The sequence below is a fragment of the Lycorma delicatula genome, chromosome 4, assembly GCF_047948215.1.
Source record: "Lycorma delicatula isolate Av1 chromosome 4, ASM4794821v1, whole genome shotgun sequence".
NCBI lineage: Eukaryota > Metazoa > Arthropoda > Insecta > Hemiptera > Fulgoridae > Lycorma > Lycorma delicatula.
In genome coordinates, this window is record NC_134458.1 from 54335791 (window position 1) to 54359968 (window position 24178).

At 30.3% G+C, this 24178-nt stretch overlaps 1 protein-coding gene and 1 long non-coding RNA gene across 4 annotated transcripts in view; one reads left to right on the forward strand and one right to left on the reverse strand.

The window, feature by feature from the left end:
• The window catches only part of NfI (Nuclear factor I), a 989818-nt gene that overhangs the window by 703551 nt on the left and 262089 nt on the right, over nt 1-24178 (reverse strand). The window lies entirely within an intron of this gene.
• The window catches only part of LOC142322854 (uncharacterized), a 31752-nt gene that overhangs the window by 6436 nt on the left and 1138 nt on the right, over nt 1-24178 (forward strand). Inside the window, exon 2 of the long non-coding RNA XR_012755949.1 lies at nt 19042-19178. This is a non-coding gene — a long non-coding RNA (uncharacterized LOC142322854). The remainder of the gene's footprint in view (nt 1-19041; nt 19179-24178) is intronic.

A 24178-nucleotide genomic window follows, 5' to 3' on the forward strand; every position in this document is an offset into this window, starting at 1 on the left:
CTTAAAATGTTTTTTCCTACTTCTGTTATTTCTTATTTATTTATTCTTTTATTCTACTAATAAAAGATTTTGTTTTTTTTTTAACTCTTATTTTAATAAAGTCAACAGAGAAATTATTTTAATTAAACATTTAAAGTAGATCGATTGATCACCTTCACATTCCAATACAATGCCTCGCAAGTAAAGCAAACTGGCCTTCTTAAACTACTTATTACTTATTCCTAACAAATTTACTTCTTTCTAAGGTTCAAAAATTAATTCTATAAGGCCTTATATTGTTTCATTTATTCATCAAAAGGTAATTTTTTTAAAATCCACACTAAAATAAATACAACATTTTAAGAAAACCAGGTTGTCATAATGAGGATGCTTTCATCACCAAATATTCTACTAAATTATATGTTATTTTTTAGAATTTATAATACTTATTTTTATTTTTGTCATTTAGCTTTAAATCTGGTCTAGTTTGTAAAATGTTTATTCTTTTCTTTGATTGTAATTGTTATGGTCACTACCCTTTAAATACTAGCACTCTCCAAGTAGCATTCAAAGTGTGGCCACCTTACCAACCACTATTGAACATAGTTGATGAGTGAAAATACACCATTTGGGTGTGTTATCTTTGATTTTTATTGTTTTATTTTCAAGATACTTCTAACTCTCCTGAACATTCCTTGTTTTGTAAAAATGTAAAAGTTTAAAGAGATGGAGTTTACATTTTTACCAGGAATACAGTTTAGTTTACCATTGTCCATTATACTTATATTTCAATGTTTATTAATTTTATACTATGTCAAATAATAATAGTAATGTATTGCAATTCAAAACAGTGTATTTTATGCTTGACATTTGAGATCTGACATAATGATAAAACTGATGAATGCATGCATGACTCTAATTAATATATGTAAAACTTTACTTGGTTCAGATGTAATGTACAAAAACTAAAATAGATGTCAGCTAAGAAAATATACGTTATATCTTTGAAAGCAGAAGGAACTGATATTACATTTGCATTCTGCAAAATCTTTGATTAAAATTGGTGAATTTTTTTATTTTTATTAACTAATGTAAATAAATTGATTTACTTATTAAATGTATAAAAATATACCTTCAGAAAATCTCTTTAAGACCATTTTTTGCATTTCCTTTATTTGTAGTGATATGGGTGGTATTTCTTATAAATCTGTCGATTAGAAATAGTTAAAAAACTTTGTATTTTATAGTCAATTACTATGAAGGCTATTCTAAAATTGACTTTGGATTAGTCAGTTAAAAAAAAAAAGTGTACAAAAATATTTCATTATTGGCAAAAGTTATTTATAAATCTAAATTACTTCTCCACTTCCATTCAAGTGCTTATCGCACATCAACACCAGCTCCTTTTGTAGGTCCTCATCAATGATCTTCCCTGTCAGGTTGCCCATACAGTTGCTAACCTCATCTACGAGTTTCTCATGATTTCAAAGCATAGGTAGCCAGCCAGACCTCAATCAAATCTTTGAGAAGAAACAGCTTGTTATCAAGATCAGGGGATGGTTGAAAATTTTGTACTTAAAAACTGATCAAGTAAAACTTGTACAATCATCGGAGTAGAACCAAGAATTGCCATTTTCAGAGATAAACAATAAAATTCATCATATTTTAGAATTTCTGGTATAGGCCTCACAATACTGCCTGCTACTCAATATTATTACCAACACAGTATGATTACTGATGTATCTCAGCAAAACTGTTTCCTTTTACTTAAAAAAAGTTATTCTTGCCCAAACAAATGAAGGGAGAAACAATAACAAGCTTTCCATTTGATCGACTAGTATTTTACCAGCACTTAACAGAATCAGCATCATATGTGGATGAAGTAACAAGATAAATTTTTAGGGGCTACTTCACATGCATTGTAACACTACAGCAACAATTTATTTTAACAGCCAATCAAAAGTCAATTTTTTAATATCTGTTATATACTATTGTTGTTGCATTTATTTGATATTGTACATTAAATTTATAGATAGTTATCAAAAAACATAGCTTTATAACCCATTATTTTTGTTATTTTCTTGAACAACGAATTTAGTGAGTTGAAGTGTTCATTGGTATTGCATTATGAAACTTTATCAACACAATCCAAGGATGCGCAGACTTTATGCCCTGCTATCCTTATTGTGGAGAACCTAATGGTGTCAGGTAGCTAACAGAATTGATAGCGGGGAAAAAGGGGGATCAAAGTTAAGGAAAATGAGTTTGCGATGAAAAAGGACAATCTACCTGTTACAGTAAATTAATACATATTAATTATTAGTATGTATTTTAAAACCTAATTAGCTAAATTTTAAATCCTAAATAATTAACAATAATCAATTAATTTAGTACCGAATGATTCAAAAAGGACTTTACAACTTTAAAAGCATGTAAAAATCTGTTTCAATAACTTGCAGATTTGGTTGAAGTCTCATTTCATAGAAAACAATCACTTTTGTTATACAACATTCACTTTGGTTTGATATGGCTTCTATTTGTAATGTGACATACATCCCACCTGTAGTTGATTTTATTCCAGATTGTAGCCAACAAGTCAGGCATTACCGTTGCAGCTGTGCCATTAATTTGAGGGCATGGATCTCCATGCAGCCATGGGGTGTGGCACCATCTTGTTGATGGTAGTTTTATTTGATAAAGTAAATGTCAGGCGGAACTCTGTGATGGAGTTGAATGGGAGTAGGAGGTCTGTCCTCCTCTCCCTGGTAGACCAGACTGGAGTCCATAGTTGCAATAAATTAAAGGGTTAAATTATCAAGTTGAGTTCACTAAAGGAACTAGGTATGAATTCCGTTGTTGTGAACAACATTTCTTGTGGTATGTTGCTTACTGAATTTACCTTGAATTATGAGACATTTACTCACAAATAGCTTACATAAAATGTAGAGCTAGGTGTGGGGTTCGTGCTTCTGTGAACTCAGTTAGCTAGTTCAGAGGGCAACGAAGTAGGACAGTCAAGATGTCCAAAAGAAGCCTACAGTGAAGGTGAAGGCTGAGTCATAATTCACTAATGTAAATATCTACAGAGGCACTTACATCAGTGGCATTCCAACAAGGCCTGGCTTATTACTGTGAGGTGTTAAAAGTCATGTTAAAAGATGACCTTTGTTAAAGCCCATCAGGTCTAGAAAGGGGGTGTTGCGGCAACCAGAATTGTCACAAGATGGGTGTCGTCCCCTACGGTAGTTGGGGTGTGGCATTAATTTACTCAACAAGATCTGCAGGCAAAGGTGGTACATAAGCCTGATCTTTAATGAAAGCCCATAAGAAAAAATAGAGCGGGGTTGAATCTGGGGAGTAAGGTGGCCTTGTAATTGGACCTTCATGACCGATCCACCAACCTGGGAATTGAGTATCAAGAAAATCTCTGACTTCTAGGTGGTAGGTAATGAAGTGGTGCTTCATCTTGCTGATAGTAATGGCATCTATCTTGGTCATCATTGTCTAACTGAGGAATTAGAAAATTTTAAACCATCTCCAGATAAATGATACCATTTACGGTTACCTCCTGAAAGAAGAACGGGCCTTACAGTCTTTGTTTGCTTAGGATGTAAAAAGCATTGATTAACAGCATTTAAATATGCTGCAAAATTTCATAAGGGTTTTTTTATCCCATATTTTGCAGTTATGGGTGTTCACTTAGCCATGATGTGAAACAATGAATCATCACTAAAAATGTATCGTCTGCAATTCTATCCATCATTTCCTTACAAAACTGCAGCCGAGCAACTTTGGGGTTAACTGTAACGTGTTGAAAAATGGTTAGTTTGTGTGTAATTGTAATTGAAATACTTTGAGTTGTTCCACAGCAGCTTCAGGGACGTGTGGACATCCTGATGATTTTGTATGCTTATCAGAACAACCTGTCTCAAAGAACGTTTAGTGCCAAGAGTAAATTGTATGCCGAATACACCTGCTAAGAGGCCTACCATACACTTTATGAAAATTATGTAAATTGCAGTTGCTGACTGTAAATCATGAAACCAAAATCCACAGCGAGCATGTTCTGCATCATTAAATATATCCATTTTTAAAAACACTGGTGATAGCACTTGTGACCAAATTTGGTACTAATGAACTACATTTGTCAAAACTTGTGTTTTGCTATGACATGAAAGCTCAGTTGAATTAGTAAGTTATCTAAATAAATTTTTATGTGCTTTTAAAGTTGTGAAGACCTTTTTGAATAATTTGGTATTGTTAACTTAAATAATATCGTCTAAGGAATTTACAGTTGGAAGCATCTGTGTGCTCCAACAATATTTTTCTAAAATTTTTCAACTAAACCAAATAAAAGATTATTTTATAACTACTACAAAACTTAATAACTGTGAACTTTATCACAAGAATAATACAGAGTCTAATAAAAACTCAGCAGTGTTAACAAATAGATTATTTATTATCATACAAGCAATTAATTATTTTTCTGCAGGAATCTCAAACTTACTTTTTTTCAGTAGCTTAATCATTTTGGCAACAGCATACATTACTACGGTTACTATTTACAGATTTAAAGGTTATTAGTTTTCTCTAAGACAAGCCAGCAAAAAGATTACTCATCATCCAGCTGTCGATACCATTCTAATTTTAATACTACTATAACTAATTTTATTTTACTCGCTCGCTTCATTTATAAACAGCTTGGGATACCATAATATATTTATTTAATGAAATACTTCTGATTAAAACATGTGGGTTTATTAAATCATCAAATTCTACAGCATATACATAATGATTATAAGTTGTTCTTAAAAATTTAAAGATACAAAATGTTTTACACAAAACAGACTTTCAATTATTTAATTACCAAGCTGGAAAAATGATTACGAGAAAGCTTTGTTAGCATAATTTTTCCTTTAGATGACAATCTTCTTTTTTATTTGAACTCTACTTTAATCAAGGTTTTATTATGGTTTCCTTTGATCCATCTTGGTGAGTGTTGGTACAATCCCTTTTTTTAATCTGTGGAGTAGCACATCAATTCATCTATTCATTCTTATGTGATCTGTGTAATGTATTATAAATGAAACTATGCAACAAAACATAATTCCTAGTCTGTAAGCCACAATGTTAACTTACAGATGGTAATTGATGTGCTAGAAACAATAAAAATCCTTTACAAATTGATTTGCATGCTATGTCTAATTTTTTATATTGTTGTTATTTATATAATTAGCTAGCTATTAAACGATTTTTCTTAATTAGTGGTTGTAACTTATAAATATGATTATAACCTATAATCAGTAGTGCAATTGCAGAATTAATACTTAAGATGCCACCATAACAACATAGATGATATCTCTGTGACAGATATCAATGATATCACATTGGCCAAACGAGATTGATCACATAATCTTAATTTTCCTGACCAATTTTTTTATAAGAATTATTGCATTGAAAACATTTAATGTGACTAAACTATTGCAAAGCAAGCAACTGTTTCTTCAAAATAGTTAAAATATATAGTATTTTTTGCAAAAATAAACTCATAAATAAATCTTTGTTAAGAAAATAAGCAGTAGCAGTTAGTCAAATAAATTATTTATAAGCTGTAACAAGTTAGATGATCTATGTTATAAAAAAAAATGATTAAAAATCTAATTTTCCATAGACAATTCATGACAGAACATTTTTATGACCGTATTTAAAAACCAGTTCTTCAGCATAGTTAGTAAACTAATGATAATTCAGTCAATACATAAAGTTTAATAGGTAAACATCTGAAGGAATTATTTAAAAATGTATTTATTATTTTCTTACCAGTAACTCATACGTACTACTAGATACTTTTGTATTATGTAATTGACCAGTACTTTTAAAGAGAACTTTTTCATGCTTGATGTAACTGTTCATTTAAAAAAAAAAGATTTAAGTGACACCAACTTTTACAATCACTGTTTATTTGGTAAAGTTGGCAATGAAACTGCACCAATGATTTTAGCTTTGACAGTCTACTGGAATCAATTTATTAAATGTTTCTTATAACTTTAGGATCTGATGTTGTGTAAACTTTATTGTTTTATCCAGGATCTCAATGGGTGTTATTTTTTTATTTAAATTTACCTGAAATTTCCAAATTTTTAAGTTTTTTAGATAGATTGAAGTTTTGCATAGATTATCATATCGGTTGTTTCATCACTCCAGAAAAGCAATGTAATAAATTTCATATACTCATATCTGATATAAAGATATACTCATTTTGAAAATGTTTAATATAAGGTTGTGGCTAGAGAGGTGTAGGAAATTTTGGATTATATATTTTCAAATTGTGTACCAAATGAAAGATACATCATACCTCTGATTGAACAAGTGAGCAAAATGAGTAAAATTATGATGTATACAAAATTTATTAAAAAGTTAAAATTTAATTTAAATGAAACATATTGTGACTTACAAAATTGAAAATTTGTACTAATTTTTGGTTCAATTCAGAGTGTAATCTAGTTAATGGGAATGTATCAATATTTTTATTCTCATAAGGCATTAACTACTAATGTCATCAGCCATAACATATCAGCAGGATGTAGTTGCCAAGCCAAATCGAGACTGCATTGAGTGCATTTTACCAATTTTATTTTCATGATGCTACTTAGGTAGGAATTAGTGAGGTTCAGTGGGAAGAGGAAGGCGACTTTTGGACAGGGGACTTTAGAGTAATTAACTCAGCGTCAAATAATGGGCAGGCAGGAGTAGGTTTCGTGATGAACAAGAAGATAGGGAGGAGAGTGGAGTATTTAAAGACGCATAGCGTTAGAGTTATTGTAATAAGGATAAAATCAAAACCTAAACCGACAACGATTGTTAACGTCTATATGCCTACAAGCGCCCATGATGATGATGAGGTAGAGTGTGTATACGAAGAGATTGATGAAGCAATTAAACACGTAAAGAAGAAAAGGTGTCAGATGAATCGGTGGAATTTAGAGAAGCTTGAGGAAGAGGAGGTAAAGAAGATTTTTGAGGAGGACATCGCAAGAGGTCTGAGTAAAAAAGATAAGGTAGAAAATGTAGAAGAAGAATGGGAGAATGTTAAAAAGGAAATTCTTAAATCAGTGAAGCAAACTTAGGCGGAATAAAGAGAACTGGTAGAAAACCTTGGGTTTCAGACGATATATTGCAGCTGATGGATGAACGTAGAAAATATAAGAATGCTAGTGATGAAGAAAGTAAAAGGAACTATCGGCAATTAAGAAATGCTATAAACAGGAAGTGCAAACTGGCGAAAGAAGAGTGGATTAAAGAAAAGTGTTCAGAAGTGGAAAGAGAAATGAACATTGGTAAAATAGACGGAGCATACAGGAAAGTTAAGGAAAATTTTGGGATACATAAATTAAAATCTAATAATGTGTTAAACAAAGATGGTACACCAATATATAATACGAAAGGTAAAGTCGATAGATGGGTGGAATATATTGAAGAGTTATACGGAGGAAATGAATTAGAAAATGGTGTTATAGAGGAAGAAGAGGAAGTTGAGGAGGATGAAACGGGAGAAACAATACTGAGATCTGAATTTAAGAGTGGATTAAAAGATTTAAATGGCAGAAAAGTTCCTGGAATAGACGGAATACCTGTAGAATTACTGCGCAGTGCAGGTGAGGAAGCGATTGATAGATTATACAAACTGGTGTGTAATATTTATGAAAAAGGGGAATTTCCGTCAGACTTCAAAAAAAGTGTTATAGTAATGATACCAAAGAAAGCAGGCGCAGATAAATGTGAAGAATACAGAACAATTAGTTTAACTAGTCATGCATCAAAAATCTTAACTAGAATTCTATACAGAAGAATTGAGAGGAGAGTGGAGGAAGTGTTAGGAGAAGACCAATTTGGTTTCAGGAATAGTATAGGGATAAGGGAAGCAATTTTAGGCCTCAGATTAATAGTAGAAGAAAGATTAAAGAAAAACAAACCAACATACTTGGCGTTTATAGACCTAGAAAAGGCATTCGATAAGGTAGACTGGAATAAAATGTTCAGCATTTTAAAAAAAATTAGGGTTCAAATACAGAGATAGAAGAACAATTGCTAACATGTACAGGAACCAAACAGCAACAGTAACAATTGAAGAACATAAGAAAGAAGCCGTAATAGAAAGGGAGTCCGACAAGGGTGTTCCCTGTCTCCGTTACTTTTTAATCTTTACATGGAACTAGCAGTTAATGATGTTAAAGAACGATTCGGAGTAACAGTACAAGGTGAAAAGATAAAGATGCTATGATTTGCTGATGATATAGTAATTCTAGCCGAGAGTAAAAAGGATTTAGAAGAAACAATGAACGGAAGAAACAAGTCCTACGCAAGAACTATCGCATGAAAATAAACAAGAACAAAACAAAAGTAATGAAATGTAGTAGAAGTAACAAAGATGGACCACTGAATGTGAAAATAGGAGGAGAAAAGATTATGGAGGTAGAAGAATTTTGTTATTTGGGAAGTAGAATTACTAAAGATGGACGAAGCAGGAGCGATATAAAATGCCGAATAGCACAAGCTAAACGAGCCTTCAGTAAGAAATATTATTTGTTTACATCAAAAATTAATTTAAATGTCAGGAAAAGATTTTTGAAAGTGTATGTTTGGAGTGTCGCTTTATATGGTGGTGAAACTTGGACAATCGGAGTATCTGAGAAGAAAAGGTTAGAAGCTTTTGAAATGTGGTGGTATAGGAGAATGTTAAAAATCAGATGGGTAGATAAAGTGACAAATGAAGAGGTATTGCGGCAAATAGATGAAGAAAGAAGCATTTGGAAAAATATAGTTAAAAGAAGAGACAGACTTATAGGCCACATACTAAGGCATCCTGGAATAGTCGCTTTAATATTGGAAGGACAGGTAGAAGGGAAAAATTTTGTAGGCAGGCCACGTTTGGAATATGTAAAACAAATTGTTAGGGATGTAGGATGTAGAGGGTATACTGAAATGAAACGACTAGCACTAGATAGGGAATCTTGGAGAGCTGCATCAAACCAGTCAAATGACTGAAGACAAAAATAAAAAAAAGATGCTACTTATTTATATACTTAGTTGGTTGTGATAAGATGCAGCTTACCTTCTTTCCTACAAAGCTTAAGTTGTTTCCTTTTTTCTTATTAATAAAAGATAAAGTTCTTTAGTACAATTATGTTGTAACAAAAATTATTATGAAGAAGAATGGATAATGTGAAATAGATAGACAAAATGAAATAATTTTGAAAAAATAGAAAAGAAAAAAGTTGATGAAAATCATAACGAAAAGGTAAACATATTGGGGGAGACTTGTCTTATGTACAAATTGGCTTCAGTGGGATCATATGGAAAAAAATTAAAGGAAGGAGAGGAAGAGGCAGAAGAAGGATTGGGATCTTACAGGTATTAGGAAGGAAAGAAGTTATGAGGAAATGAAGGGAAATGCTCAGAACTGAGAAAAATGAAGAATTTTCTGTTAAAATTTGTCAAAAAACAAATTTACCAAAGAAGATTAACCAACAGTTTATGCTTAACAAGGACTAGTCATTAGTTTTGTCATTCAAACTTTAATGAAAATGATATAACTGGGTCTTCTGTCGAGTATGTATGTTTTATACTCCATGAAGACACAGTTATGTCATTTTCTTTGAAGCTTGAATGAAAATCTTAATTGTGTGTGTGTGTATTTTTTCTTTTCTTTTAGAAACACATTTGTTAATATAATTGAATGGATAGGTTGAAACTTTTAATTTACTAAAAATCAATCTAAATCAGTCATATTTCTGGGTATTTCATGTAATGTAATCAAACAATGATATGATAATGATTCTTAGAATCCCCAAGAATAATAATCATAAAAGATCTGTTTTAAACAAGTTTCAAAATTTGTAATTAAAAATAAAATGTGTATGAATTTTTTGTTTAGCATACTATTAGTATATAATAATTATTATCAGTAATAAATAAAATAAAATAAAAATATCTCTTGCTGCTTATCTTTTTTGAAAATTCACATTAGTGCTTTCATGGTGCACACTGCTTAGTCAGATGTATACATTTTTTTTTAAATTCAAAAGCGAAGAATGTTACCTCGTCTTAGATTGCTAAATAAACAATCTAATTGTTTTAAACAAAAAAGAGAAAGCAATCTGACTAATTGTTTCTTTAACAATCTGACTAAAAAAAAGTGACATCTTATTTAAACAATTTTAAATAAGGGAGGTACTGTTTGTCAAACATACTAGCAGTGAGTGTGTTAAGATCATTTTCCAGGTAATGAATGACGGTGGCTGTAATGGTACCTGCTACACTACAAGTGACTTGCTAAGAATCATAAAGCTTGGAGAATAGCTGCAAACCAATTCCAGTTTTGTTTATAAAAGAAGAAGAAGTTAAAATTTGTCATTTTTCCTAAGCATTTTCATAGATTACTTTTAATTAGGGAACAGAATTCAAATTTATTAAAAAATATATTCAATAATAGAACATTTATTTAAAAAGTTTTATCTTGACGTTTTCTGATGTTTGACTCAAAGTTTTTAATTATAACAATCTTTTAACTATGGTATTTCATTTAATGTCTATAAAATGAAGGAAAAATTAAACAATCACAACAGTACAGTTATGTAGGGAACATTTTAACAGAAGGCTGAAGAAGTGAAATGAAAAAACAACAGAATAGCAGTGGCTAAGGAATATAATAAAGAGAAGTAATTATTATGTAACAAGATGGAGTTAGAGTTGAGGAAGAGTTAAGGAAGTACATGTGAAGTGTTATGTGTGTTATACTTCTGTTTGAATATGGAACATAGACACTAAGAAAAAGGGAAAAAGAAAGACTAGAAGCATTTGAAATGTAAGCATGGAGGAGATTGGAGAAAATTAGATAAGCTTATAGATTGAAAAATGAAGAAAAGCAGATAATGGCAGAAACTTAATCAGGCAGGTTTAGAACAGGAAACCTGATTGGCTGGAACATATCATGAGAAAGGAAAGGTTGATTAAAATAGTGGTAGAAATAGGAAGTCAGAAGAAAATAAAATAGCACAGAATGGATGTATATGTAGCACAAGGGACCAGAGTGAGATCAGCTAATCATATAATGCCAGTAATTTTGTTTAATTTTATTTTTATCTTGCATTTTAGATTGTCTTGATTATTTTTAATTGATGTATTTATTTACAGAATTTTTTTGTGTGACACCATACCATTAAAAATTCATCTTGCTGTAGTATTACATGAAGAATGAAAATTATATATTAAAAGTATGAATGAAACTTGCTGTAGTATTACATGAAGAATGAAAATTATATATTAAAAGTATGAATGAAATTTGAGATCATTGGTCATATTTCCAGATCTTTATAATAAAGCATACAAACTGTAGGACAAGTACCTACAAACTATTTGTTTCACAAGTAAGAAGTACTACAAATGTTGTACTTGGGTCAATCCATTTAAAGTGACCCAAGGGTGGTTGCTTGACCAGTTCAAAAAAATTTGAAAGTTACCCACTTGTTTTCCTACATGTCTCAGACCTTAAAACTATTTTTTTTTAATTTTCTATTTAAGCACTTTACCTGTGGAAGCCATTTTTGTTATGGTGCGCACACCTGTTTTTGTGATTGTAAGGTTTATGGAAAAAATCGTAACTAAAAAAACCATTGGTTCTGGAAGGATGAAACAAAAAGCAGTTTATTCATATTTTTTCAAGGTAAAAGAATGTTCCAAGGTTTATTTACCTATCTCTCTTCTTTCTATGAGAAAATTACCAATAAAGTGTAACATGAAAAACTGTGAAATTTCACTTTTAGTCATTTTTTTCAAGAGGCAGGGGTGGCATACACAGTTTAAATTATTTTTTTTATATGTAGGTATATGCTAGTAGTTTTACCATAAATAATATTAATGGCAATATAGTTACCCCTAAATTTTTATAAATTTTTGAAAGCTAATTTAAAAAAAAAAAATTTATTTTGGTTTCAAATGGTGATAAAAATCTCAAATTTGCACAACTTACAGTGTTTTTGTAGATGTTTATGGCAAATAAAAAAGTTTCTTGTGTATTGTACTAATAAAAAAGTTATAACCGCTCAAAAATCATGAAAAACCTGTTAAAAGTGATACCATTTTGACTCACTAAATAAGTGCTCCTAGGGGGTTTCTTGTCTTCTTGGCACTTTAATATTTTTATACTTATTACTATAATTGAAATAGACTTGCTTGAATCATTCGACTGCAGTGTTCATGTTATAACAGGCACTTGAAGTCATTTTCAGTCATTTTGAAAATTCATGTTGCAACATGCTCATTCATCCTTGTTGAATCATTTAGCTTTCCATTTGCAGACTGGTCAGTCTGACATTAGTCAGTGACCTGTTCACATCTTTATCAAGTGTCTCAAATTTCATCCTGTGTTTGTAAACTTTTATTAAATAAATAAGTTTTACTTAATATTATATTTGCAAATTATAAAATCAGTTAAATTTTTACATTATTTTTAAGTAATTTCACATAAAATAATAAAGAACAATGTTCTATAGGAATTTATGTGAATGAAAAGTATCATTAAACAGCATATGGTAAAGTGCCAAAAGAACTCATTAAAATTTGTGAATTTAGTGACGAAAACAACAAATTATTTTTTTTACGTGTTAATTCAGATATCACTAGTGTTTGTAAATATTATACAAAAGAGTTTTTGTCAAAATTCAGTTGTGCATGGACAGTTATGTTGTGACCCTTTGAGAACTCATAAAAAACAGTTAAGAAAAGACAAACAGCAAGCTCTTAAAAAAAAACATTTTTCCAAATTTAAATTTAGTTCCTGGAAAGTCTCTTTGTGTTAACTGTTTCAGAAGTAATTTTTCTCAGCAGAACAAAGAACTATATGAATGCGAAGACCAAGAGAAATACATTACCCCACATCATAATATTGAACAATAAGATACTGTTTGTAGCATTTTGGTGTTATCACATCCATCAAATTTGAAAAAAATTAAGCCCGGATCAAAGGCCTTCAGCATTAAAATTTAAAGCAAATAAGGTATCTGAAAAATTAAAAAGAATCTTGAATTGTGTTTTGACTTGAAAATGTCTGAAAATGAAAATGAAAAGAAGATAAGGTTAAAATGTTCAGTTTACTTCCCCAATCTTGGACCAGATCTAAAATAATGTCAGAGTTCAATGTATCTGAGCATTTGGTTAGACTTACTAGAGAATTAGTTAATGAGCAAGGCATTCTACCAGAGTAGGGTAAAAAACATAAAACAGGAATTACTAATGACACAATTAAAAAAGTTGTTTTATTTTATGAAGATGACAATAATAGCAGGCTATTTCCTGGTAAAAAGGACTGTGTTAGCACATGTGTTGATGGTGTCAAAGTGCATAAGCAAAATTGCCTTGTTCTGATAAACTTAAGTGAATTGTATGTCACCTTTAAAAGTGAAAACCCTGAGGAAAAAATTGGAAGATCAAAGTTCTGCGAACTCCATCCAGAATGGTGTATCTTGGCTGCTGCATTCGGCACTTGTACAGTTTGTGTCTGCTCCCACCACCAGAACATCAAATTCATGATTGATGGTCCCAAACTTAATGTTGATTATAAGGACTTACTAGACATCTTTGTTTGTGACAGGGATAACTACAGCTGTATGATGAATGTGTGCACCTAATGTCCAGGTAAGCAGGCAGTGTTTGACATGCTCAACTTTTCTGAAGAGTATGATGTGTTGCTAGATACAATAATGTACAAACAGTGGATAACAGCTGATAGGGCAGAGATGATTACTGTTCTTCAGGCTAAAGAGTTTTTTGAATAAGTGGAAAAATTGGAAAAGCTGAAAACTCACCATTCGTGTCAAAATGTCAAGCTCAGTTTTTCAAGAAGAAAAAAATCAGAATTAGGTGAAGAAAAATGTTTGGTTTTGGCAGACTTTGCAGAAAACTTTTCATTTCTTGTTCACGATGAGATGCAAAGCTTCTATTGGGTCAACAGCCAAGCCACAGTTCACTCTTTTGTGTTCTGTTTCAAGGAAAATGATGTATTACAACACAAAAGTGTCTATTTTAAGTAATCACTTGAAGAATGATACAGAAACATTTTATTGCTTTCAAATCATTTAACAGACCATATCAAGGAAGTACATCAGAATATTAAAAAAAAAAATCTACTTTACTTCAGGTGCTTCAAGTCAGTACAAAAATAAAAAAAATTTTGCTAATTTGTGCAGTCACAAAAACGACTTCAACCTTGAAGTCAAATGGCAATTCTTTGGATCATCCCTTGGGAAAAATGTCTGTGATTTTGTGGGAGGAACAACAAAATGGAAGGTGACAAAGGCAAGCCTGTAAAGGCCATTAAACAGTCAGATATTAAACATTGATGAAATGTATTCATTTTGTAATCACAAGCTGAAAAAATCAGGTTTTTTTTTATGGAAATCAGATGCTAAGATTTTTTTAAAATCAAAGCTAAGATTTCAGAAACTAAAAAATTGTTTTGACTGCTGTGAAGGAGTTTTGTTACTAGAAGCTATCACCAGTATCTTCCTGTGTCAGAAAGCATTGTAAAATATTACTTTACTTCAGACCCCAAGGACTACAAAGACCATCCTGTGGTAAGTATTGTACCACTTTCACTTAAGGAAAAAGACTCTATTGCTTAAGTGTCAGTGGTGGATGGGAGAAGTGATAGATATTAGCCTCGAAAATGACAATGTGCAAGTTCATTTTTTCTACCCGGCTGGACCATGTACATCATTTCAAAAGTCTCAACAAGACAAAGTGTAGGTATTGATCTGCAAAGTCCTGAGAAAGTTGACATCGCTTGAACTAACTACAGTGACAGGTTGTTTTCATACAATTTCAAGAGAATTATCAGTAGAGGTATCACAGCTGTTGGTTAATCACACTAAATATTAAACTTTCATTGTTCCAAGAACAGGCTATTTCAATGAAGAATAATTAAATATATTTTGATCACTTGAATCTAGAAAATAATATTATTGTACTAGTTTTGTTTATTGTTTTAAAAGTAAATTTAAATTATCTCTGAAAATAGTAGCTACTAGTTTTAGTTTGTAGCTCGTTAAAAATGCAAATTTTGTTTATCGATAAAACAATTTACCATAAATCTGTATTAGTATTATTGTCTTAATTCAGTTTGTCATTTTTCTGGTTAAGGTGGTTCTTTTAAAATTCTGCATTTTCTTGAAGAATTAAAATTTTTTTGAAGCTTGGAGGGAGCATTTTTTTGGGTTAGCCTGCAGCGGCAAAAATGATATGGCTGGGCCTGATCATCCATTAGAGAAAGAAGCAACTGACCTTTCAAAATTAGAATAAAGCTTTGAGAGTCATTTAAAAAGTGATAATTGTTGATTAATCCATCCAAATTCTCTTTAAAGTTCTATTTGGGAAATAACAATTTGGGCTTTATTGGATATCATGTTATTTATGGATGATGTGTGCAACACGCAATACCAGATCAAACACTTTATATATATATATATATATATATATATATATATATAAAGTTTCACCCACAGTAGAAATCAAACTCAGAACCCTAAAATAGTCACTAGCAACGCACTACTCCATTGGGCTGACCAAAACAAGTAAAAAATTATGAATTAAATATTGCTATAAGACCTTTAAATGTATACCTTATAAATCCAGATATTTGATAGCCTTTAGATTTCAGTTGGTTCAGAATACCATGCTTTAGCTTAATGCATCATTTAAATAAAACACTATTATATTCTAAAGAAAAAAGCTGTAAGAATTTTCTTAAAATTAATAAAAATTTATTTTAAATTTAAATTCTGTTTTTGATTTTTGTGTGTAATAGACAGGTCGTTTTATTAAATAATCACATTTAGATATATTGATTTTGAAATAATCATAGCTCCTTGTAAAGCCTGTTTGATCCAATTTCAATAAAATTATTTTGACAAATTTATTACTCCTCTGATTAACAAATCAAAAATAATTTTTATGGACCTAATATATTAATATATGAACTGAAATAAAAAGTAAACAAGAGAATGACCAACCATGTTCAACCTTTTCATTCTCTTTTCTTTACTTGGATTTTAGACTGATTTTTTATAGTCAAAAAGAAAATTAAATTAATCAAGTATTCTAGAATAACAAAAATGCCAGAATATTGATACAAAAAAAAACTTGTTTGTTTACTTAAGGTCACACAATATGTTCTGTGACCTTAAGTAAAAACAGGCTAATCTGAATTTTTACAATATATTTAGAGTTACAATTATCTAAAATCTATCATTAGTAGTAGTAGTAGTAGTAGTAGTAGTAGTAGTAGTAGTAGTAGTAGTAGTAGTAGCAGCAGTAGTGTTTGAATTGCCTGTCCAGATTACAGCAAAATCTGGCTAATAATTGTATTCAGTTTCAGATGTAATATAGAACAACTGTTACCAATGACATGATAGATGTAAATGAAGTTAATGTTTATGAAAACTAAAATGTTGCACTTTATTATAAAAATATTTTTAAAAAAGTAGATCTTTAAATAAATAGATGCAATAAAAGAATTAACATCGGTGTATAAATATTTATAATATTAAATTAAACATTTGTTAAGAAGAAGAATATATACAATTATCATGTCGTGGATATAACAAATATGTTTGAACTTTCTTGTTATCTGAACTACCTTCATTTCAATTGACCTGGATTAGTAACAATCCTCTTTGTTTAATAATGATAAAAATAGCTATTGTTTAGAAATGCATTCTTTCTAATGTAATGTATATGTGATGTTTAGAAATGTTTAGTACAGATCCAAGAATCTAATAGAATAATAATGCCGCATTTTAGTATTTGAAAATACAAATAGCTCATCACATACTGTTCTACTGAGCAAGAGATCTCTTATACCATTATTATCTCCAAATTTTTCCTATCCTGTAGTGGCTCTTTGGTCTTCTTATTCCCTCTTTAATCAACTTCCTCTATTAATTTCATTTTCTTTCTTTCCTTTCTCTTCTCTCTTACAGTTGCACCTTCAAGATGTACTGTTAATAAGTCTTTCCCTTTTAGGTTGTTCCAAATCCAATTTCCTTGTTTCCTCTGTGCTGTATATAGGAGTGCTTTGACCTAACTAATCCTCCAAAGAGCACCTCCTTATATTTCACCCAAACTTATCAGTCTATTCTCTTGATCTTTTCTGTATGTAATTTCAAAAGCTTTAATGTTATTCTTCTCTCTCCCCAAAAGGAACCGGCAATCCAATCAAATTATATGTAATCTAATCTACAAGTAATTACATATATTCTTAAGATAATATGCTAAAAAAAATAAAATGCACCGCAGTTATCTTTTTAAACAAGAATTACAAAGTTAAACAAAAGAAAACTCTTGTTCGCTATTCGGTTAGCGATTTCTGAAAGAGGTCTGCTAGGGTTATCTTGAACATTTACATTATTTTTTCTTCTAATTCATCCTAATGTATGAAGTTAATAATTTTGTACATTCTTGTTTCTATTATCACCATAGTGAATATGTGTAAATATAAAATCAATATATGGTTAAATATATCACACTGTTAATATACTTCTTTAAGAATCATATTTTCAAACATTAATTGTAAACTGTTTCGGTTCTTTAGTACCATTCATATAGCTCAGTCATCAGTTGCTCAAATACAGGTCATTGAAAAAGACTGGTAGTTTAAAAATTGTATCATAAACTCCTACCAAATTAGTATTTTTTTCTAAAAATTCACCAACTCAGAAGTTTTTTCGTATCTTAGAATGTTTCAGTATAAGCTTCGTTGATCGCTCTGCAAACATCCAGCCGATAATCGACTTCTGCTCAGGTACACAAGATCATTGCAGGCATAACTGTACAATAGCATAGATGATCTGTTATCTTAAATGTTTTGGCATAGTTGTACGATATGGGGATCTCAGCAACCCAATACAATTAGTGAGTAGTCAGAGATTCACAAAAATATTCTAAAAATAAGCGTGCGGTGCGGTTTGATGTCCAATCATGTGATTGGCCTATTCTTTTTTCATGAACCTCGTATCACAGGGAATGTATGTTTAGATGTGCTACAATTGTACGTTTTCCGGCAAGTTTACCAAATTGAGTAAGAAAGTAATCTTTTTGTAATGTTTCAACTAGATGGTGCGTCCCCACACTTTAGCCTAGGTGTTCAGTGTGCTCTCAATGAAAGATTCCCAAATCGTTAGATTGGTAGGACCAGCCCCTTGCTTTGGCCTCCGAGAAGTCCAGATTTGACACCCCTAGATGTATCTATGGGGATTTTAATGATGTATCTATGATTTTAATGTATCTATGGGGATACGTTAAAACCATTGTCTACAGTTAAAAAATCTGGGATGTAGAACATTTAAAACAACAGATCACCGCTGCTATTGCCACAGTTATGCCTATGATGATCCATTGGACCTGTGCAGATGTTGATTATCGGTTGGATGTTTACAGAACAACCAACAGAGCTTATATTGAAAGATTCTAAGGTATATAAAAAAAACCTTTTGAGTTGATGAATTTTTAAAAAAATATTCATTTGATTATCTCTAGTAGTCTCTAAAATATGATTTTTTTAAATTGCTCCAACCTTTTTCAATGACCCTGTAGTTTGATAAACGTTTCTATTCTTTACCAACTTTATAAACTTATATGTATTTTACAGAGCATCCTGTTATTTGGTTTACTCTAATTATTCTTTGATATCCCACGGTTTCAACAGAGACCAGTGTTACCTGTAGGATATTTCACCTCAGAAGATTATTTCATACTTTATTTTAAGTAAAAGGAATGAAGGAAATATTTTGGGATCTGCTGCATAAAGCATTCTCATTAACCTCTAGGACACAGCTCATCAATAATTGAGTAGTGTTTGTTTATATAGTTACATACATGAGCAGAATGGAGTTTTATTGTTTATACAATAGATGAGATATATCATTATTGATATGTTTCTAGAATTGCAACCTTCTTTACCAATAATTAGGTTTTATGATTCTACATATAATATCTTGATTTCTGTTCTAGGTATTGATATCAAGAAATAATTTTTTTATAAATATGTGTCTTACACTTGCCCGTGAGTATAAGACACTTGAACCTTTAATTCTATTAAGCAAGCAAGAACACTTTTTCTTCACTTAAGTGATGATCTATCAGTAAGAGTAAGTGAGCTTTTCATCCTTATTTCGTTTAAGATTAATATCAAGGTTTATTGATAAGCTGATGAGACCGGCATATCATTGTAATAATCTCTCAGTTTTAGTTTTCAGTATTATTTTTCAATTTGTTCTGTAAACAGCGGATTTTGCCCATTTGTGCTAAAATTAACAGATTGAGCTCACAATGAAATATAATTAATAAATTGAAAATAAAAATAAATAACAAAATGAAATTATCAATTATTATTTAGTTTAAAAGGGTTTACATTTTATTGTACTATCAATATTGTAAATATTGTTTTCAGGAACCCTAGCATCACTAACCGATGATTGTAAAGATATTAATACTTGTTATCCCATTATTTTTTCCAATTTATTTTTTGTGAAGTATTGTCGAGAAAATGATAAAAGAATAAATAAATTATATAATAATCTACTGAGATAGGCATAATGCTGTACATAGCAGGAGAATGGTCTACTAGGATTAAATATGGAGTTAAATGGAAAGAGTATCTTATGTGTAGCTGCTGACAGACAAGCTGGAAGTGGTGGATATTGGCAGAAGTGGATAAGAAAACCACATGTTAATAGCTTGGCAATGAAACTTTACTACACCTTTGTCTATGATAAAAAGAAGCTGCCATTTTGAAATAGAAAATAAAAATAGAATTGTTGAACATACACGCATTTCCTTCTAATAGCGAGGAATATTTTTCAAAATTTCATTGGAATCGGAGAATGTAGTCACATGTACATCACAAACACACAGAGATAATGTCAAAAGGTCAAGTTAAGCAGTTGTCTTGTTTCAGCTTAGTTGATTAGCAACTTTGATAAAATAAAACTATTTATGAAAAAGGCTGATGCAGCTTTTAATTGAGAAATATATTTATCCCTTTTTCTCCCTTATAATAAGTAGTTTAGGTAGTTTTAAGTTTAGGATTAGGTTTAGGTTAGACTTCTATTTTAATCCTATACTTTGTTTTGAGTGACCAGATGGTATGAAAAAAAGAAATTCCTGTGAGTAATCATATATACATAGTTTTACATATATGTAAAATATATGTAACATCGTATATAAACATTTATGTATGTACTTTTACATGCTCAGTTTGTTTGATAATGTAGTGGTTTTTTTTATAGAAATATTATAAGAATTATACATATTTTGCTGTCTAATAGAAATATAATTGACCAGTGTTTTATAAAGCAGTTTAGTTTTTATTAGCTGTCACTAGATATTTTCCGTATATTTCATTCTTTTTATTGCTTCCCATATAATCATATTTTCTTTTTTTCATTTAGCTGGGTGTAATCATATCATTCTGTCTGGTTTTGTTTAGTTTTATTTTTATTATTAACTTTTTTACATTTTGTACTAATAAACTAATAAAAGTTAACAATGATATTATTGAATTTTTTCAGCATTTGAATAATGATTAAAATTTAACCCTCATTATTAAAAAAATATCTCTTAACCTTAGATATATTTTATACTTGTACTTGTTATTTATTATACTTATATTCCTATTTATTTTTTATTTACTAGTTTTTTTAATAATTAAAATAAAAAAGCCATTCTGGTGAGATTTAAATGAGTAAAAAATTATAAAAAAATTACATTTATTTAGCTCTATCCTAAGTTTGTTATATTTTACAGAAAAAAAAATACTCAAATGATAATATTTTGGGCTGTTTAAATGAAAATTTCCTTTTTAAAAATTGTTTGTGTATATTAAAACAAAAATATCGGAAAACCTTTTTTAAAATTACTATTCTAAATGATAGGGAGTACATTACCCATTGTCCAGTTCTAACAAAAATATTATCTAATCAGTCCCTCAAATTGATAAGCTGCCATACCAGATTTCATCAGTATAGTTTTAGCCATTTCTGGGACATAAAGAAACATCAGCAATAATATTTATACGCAAACACAAACTACATGGATATGTACAGAATTTTTCAACTGAAACTTTGTTCATTCTTAACTCAAAGTCAAAAAGTACAAAAATCTGGATTTTTGTATTTGTTGGATGTTATATACCATAAAATTTAAGAAAGTTAAATACAAGTAATAATAAAAGAAAAAGTAATTTTAGTCAAATTTAGATAGACATTTTTATATTTTTTTAAATTTTATGCCTTTTTATAATACTTAACATTCAGGCTAATTTTTATATTTATGTTTTTAACAATATATTAAAAAAAATTTTCATCCAAGTCAAAACACTCATACTCCACTCCAAAAGAGAAAAGAATGCACCTTTTCACTTATTAATGGTTTTACCGATCACAGAATGTGATTGGATAATTCCATGATTTTGATAAATCAAAATCTGAATAGTAATTATTCTATATTAAATTTTTAGGAAGCTCATTTTTTTTAATGTGTAATTATGCATATTTATTAATATTTACCTTGGTCAAAACTTACTAATATTATAGATTAGTGCATTTACACTTTATGTTCAGAACTTATTCCTGAAACATATTGTTGGAGACAAAGAACAATATCACAAGACTGATTTAAATAATGGCTGGTGTAAGATTGATTTGTGTATGCAGATTTGAAATCTATTAAAAATTAAAAAAAGATTAAAGATAAAAATCATGCTGTTTTATTTAGATAACAATAAAAAAAAGTTGCAAAGGAAAATTATGTTACATTAAATAAAATTTGCATATAATAAAATTTATTATAGTCTTTGGCTTAAAATAATTTACAGGAATTAAAGTAAATATTAACTGCATTGTATTTCAAGGTGGTAAGCTTATTCTTTAAAAAAAGATTAAAAAGTCAAAAATAAATAATAAAGTCATATACAAAATATTAAATATATTTATTACAACCTTAGGTTTTGCAATATCTATAGCAGAGGTTCCCAAACTTATTTTTCTCATAAACCACTATCAAAATTTTGCTGGTTCCGGTGGACCCCCTGCAGCTACATTTCTACCATATTTCCAGTCGACGGAAAATGAAAAGATTAGATCTAACTATGAAAATTTGCGTTACGGCTGAGTTCCACGAACTAACAGCTTCCGAAAAAAAAGTGAGAATTGATTGGTTAATTTTTGATTGACTGTGCTGTGAGTGGATGTCATAAAAGTAAAGTTGGCCGATCAAAAAAAATGCTTCCATCCAACTTTACATTTTTGATATCTACTCACAGCACAAGAAAGCAATCAATTCTCACTTATTTTATTTAGAAAACTTCCCATTCAGAGTGGTAAAAAGCAAAAGAAAAATAGTATATTTTTTTGTGTTGCATTTATTCAAATATGTAATCATTACGCTATTAATTATTATTGTTATCGTATTGCAGTGTAATATAATAAAATTGTCATAATATTATTAAAATTAAACATTAATAACGTAATGTAACTTCTACAACGACAATCACAAAATAGTTACAATTTTAATGGGAGAGATGTACTTGATGGATTGACAGCAAATTATCAATATTTGGCTTCGGTTTTGTTAGGAATAAGCGCAAATCTCCCCGTTCTGTGATATTGAATCTGCTCCTTTTTTTTTATAAAAGGTTTGTAACGACACTAAAACTTTTTTCGACAAGATATGACGATGGGAAACGCTATCAAAAGCTTTCTCGCAATTCCCCACAGTCCAGGATATTTTTCTGGTATTTCTGCCTGCAGCCAAAATGTTTGATACCTTCTTTTAAATTTCACCTTCAGCTCCTCATTAGTGCTAAGCTTGAGTAGCTCCTCTTGTAATATCACATTCTCCACTTCCGTTTCATCAAATGGATTTATGATCCATGGTGGTATTTCCATCGTCAGAATATCTTCAAATCTGATTTTGAAGTCATCATGCAGGGCAATTAAATGTTGAACGTATGTCTGAATATCCTCATCAAGGCATTCTACCTGTGACAAGTTTGAAAACTGGGAAAATACGCGCAGACTAATACTTGCGCTTTGCAAGTCTTGACACGTTCGTTGTACTGAATATGGAATATGCAAGTTTTTGAGCTTCTCAAAACATTATCTGCCTAGATTGATACGCAAAGTCAAGCCAAAATTTTAGTTCTTCACTATCGAAACCAGATGAATTTTCGTGGACCCCCGCTTACGAATTGTGAACCCCCATTTTTTTGTCACGCCAACATAGAACCCCGTCGAGTCTCCCGTGGACCCCTGGGGGTCCACCTGGACCACTTTGGTAATTAATTTTCTATAGTGTCTCAAGGAGTAACACTCTTGAAATTGAAGGTTTTGATGTAAGGATGAAATACCAATGACCAATAAATTTTAATAAATTGCTTTATGTAAAGAATGCTTGGTCCATTTCCATTGCATATTTTTTTTTTTTTTTATTAGCGACTAATGACAGAAAAATAGTAAATGTCATAAAAAATAAAGAAAGAAATATCTTAGATAAAACTTCTAACTAAATTTAAATTCTGGATCAATATTCACAATTTAATGGTTAATATTTAATTAAGTTCTCCAAACTGCTGCTGTTTTTATTTGTTTGTATTCTTTTTGCTAACTAATGTAACTTAACTTCAATTAACTTTTATATAAGAAAAAACTTTGTACTTAAGTTTTTAAATTTATTTGTGAACAGTAATATGTACAGTGTAACTTGTAATCTGTTTAACTATTTGTAGGCCAGCACACATAAAAAAAATTTTCTGTTCTGAAGAAAGTTATAAACAGAGATTATTCAACTTAAAAAAAAAAATTGTTAACTTCCAAACTAAACTGTTTATTTATTTTTTTCAGCTGGAGTAGGAGGTTTGGGTTTACCTACTTTGAATTTATGCTACTATGGTGATTTTATTTTACAACTTTGAACACGAAACAGAATCCTTGGACAGTCTTTAGGTAGAGATACAATGATACTTTGTCAAAATTTTTGTTAGTACCACTGAACCGCATTAAAGAAGTGTCCTTTCTGGTGGCTACTATGAGATACACACAGCACACATATGGAACCAAGATGGCTAACATAGTTCCCATATTGCCCATCC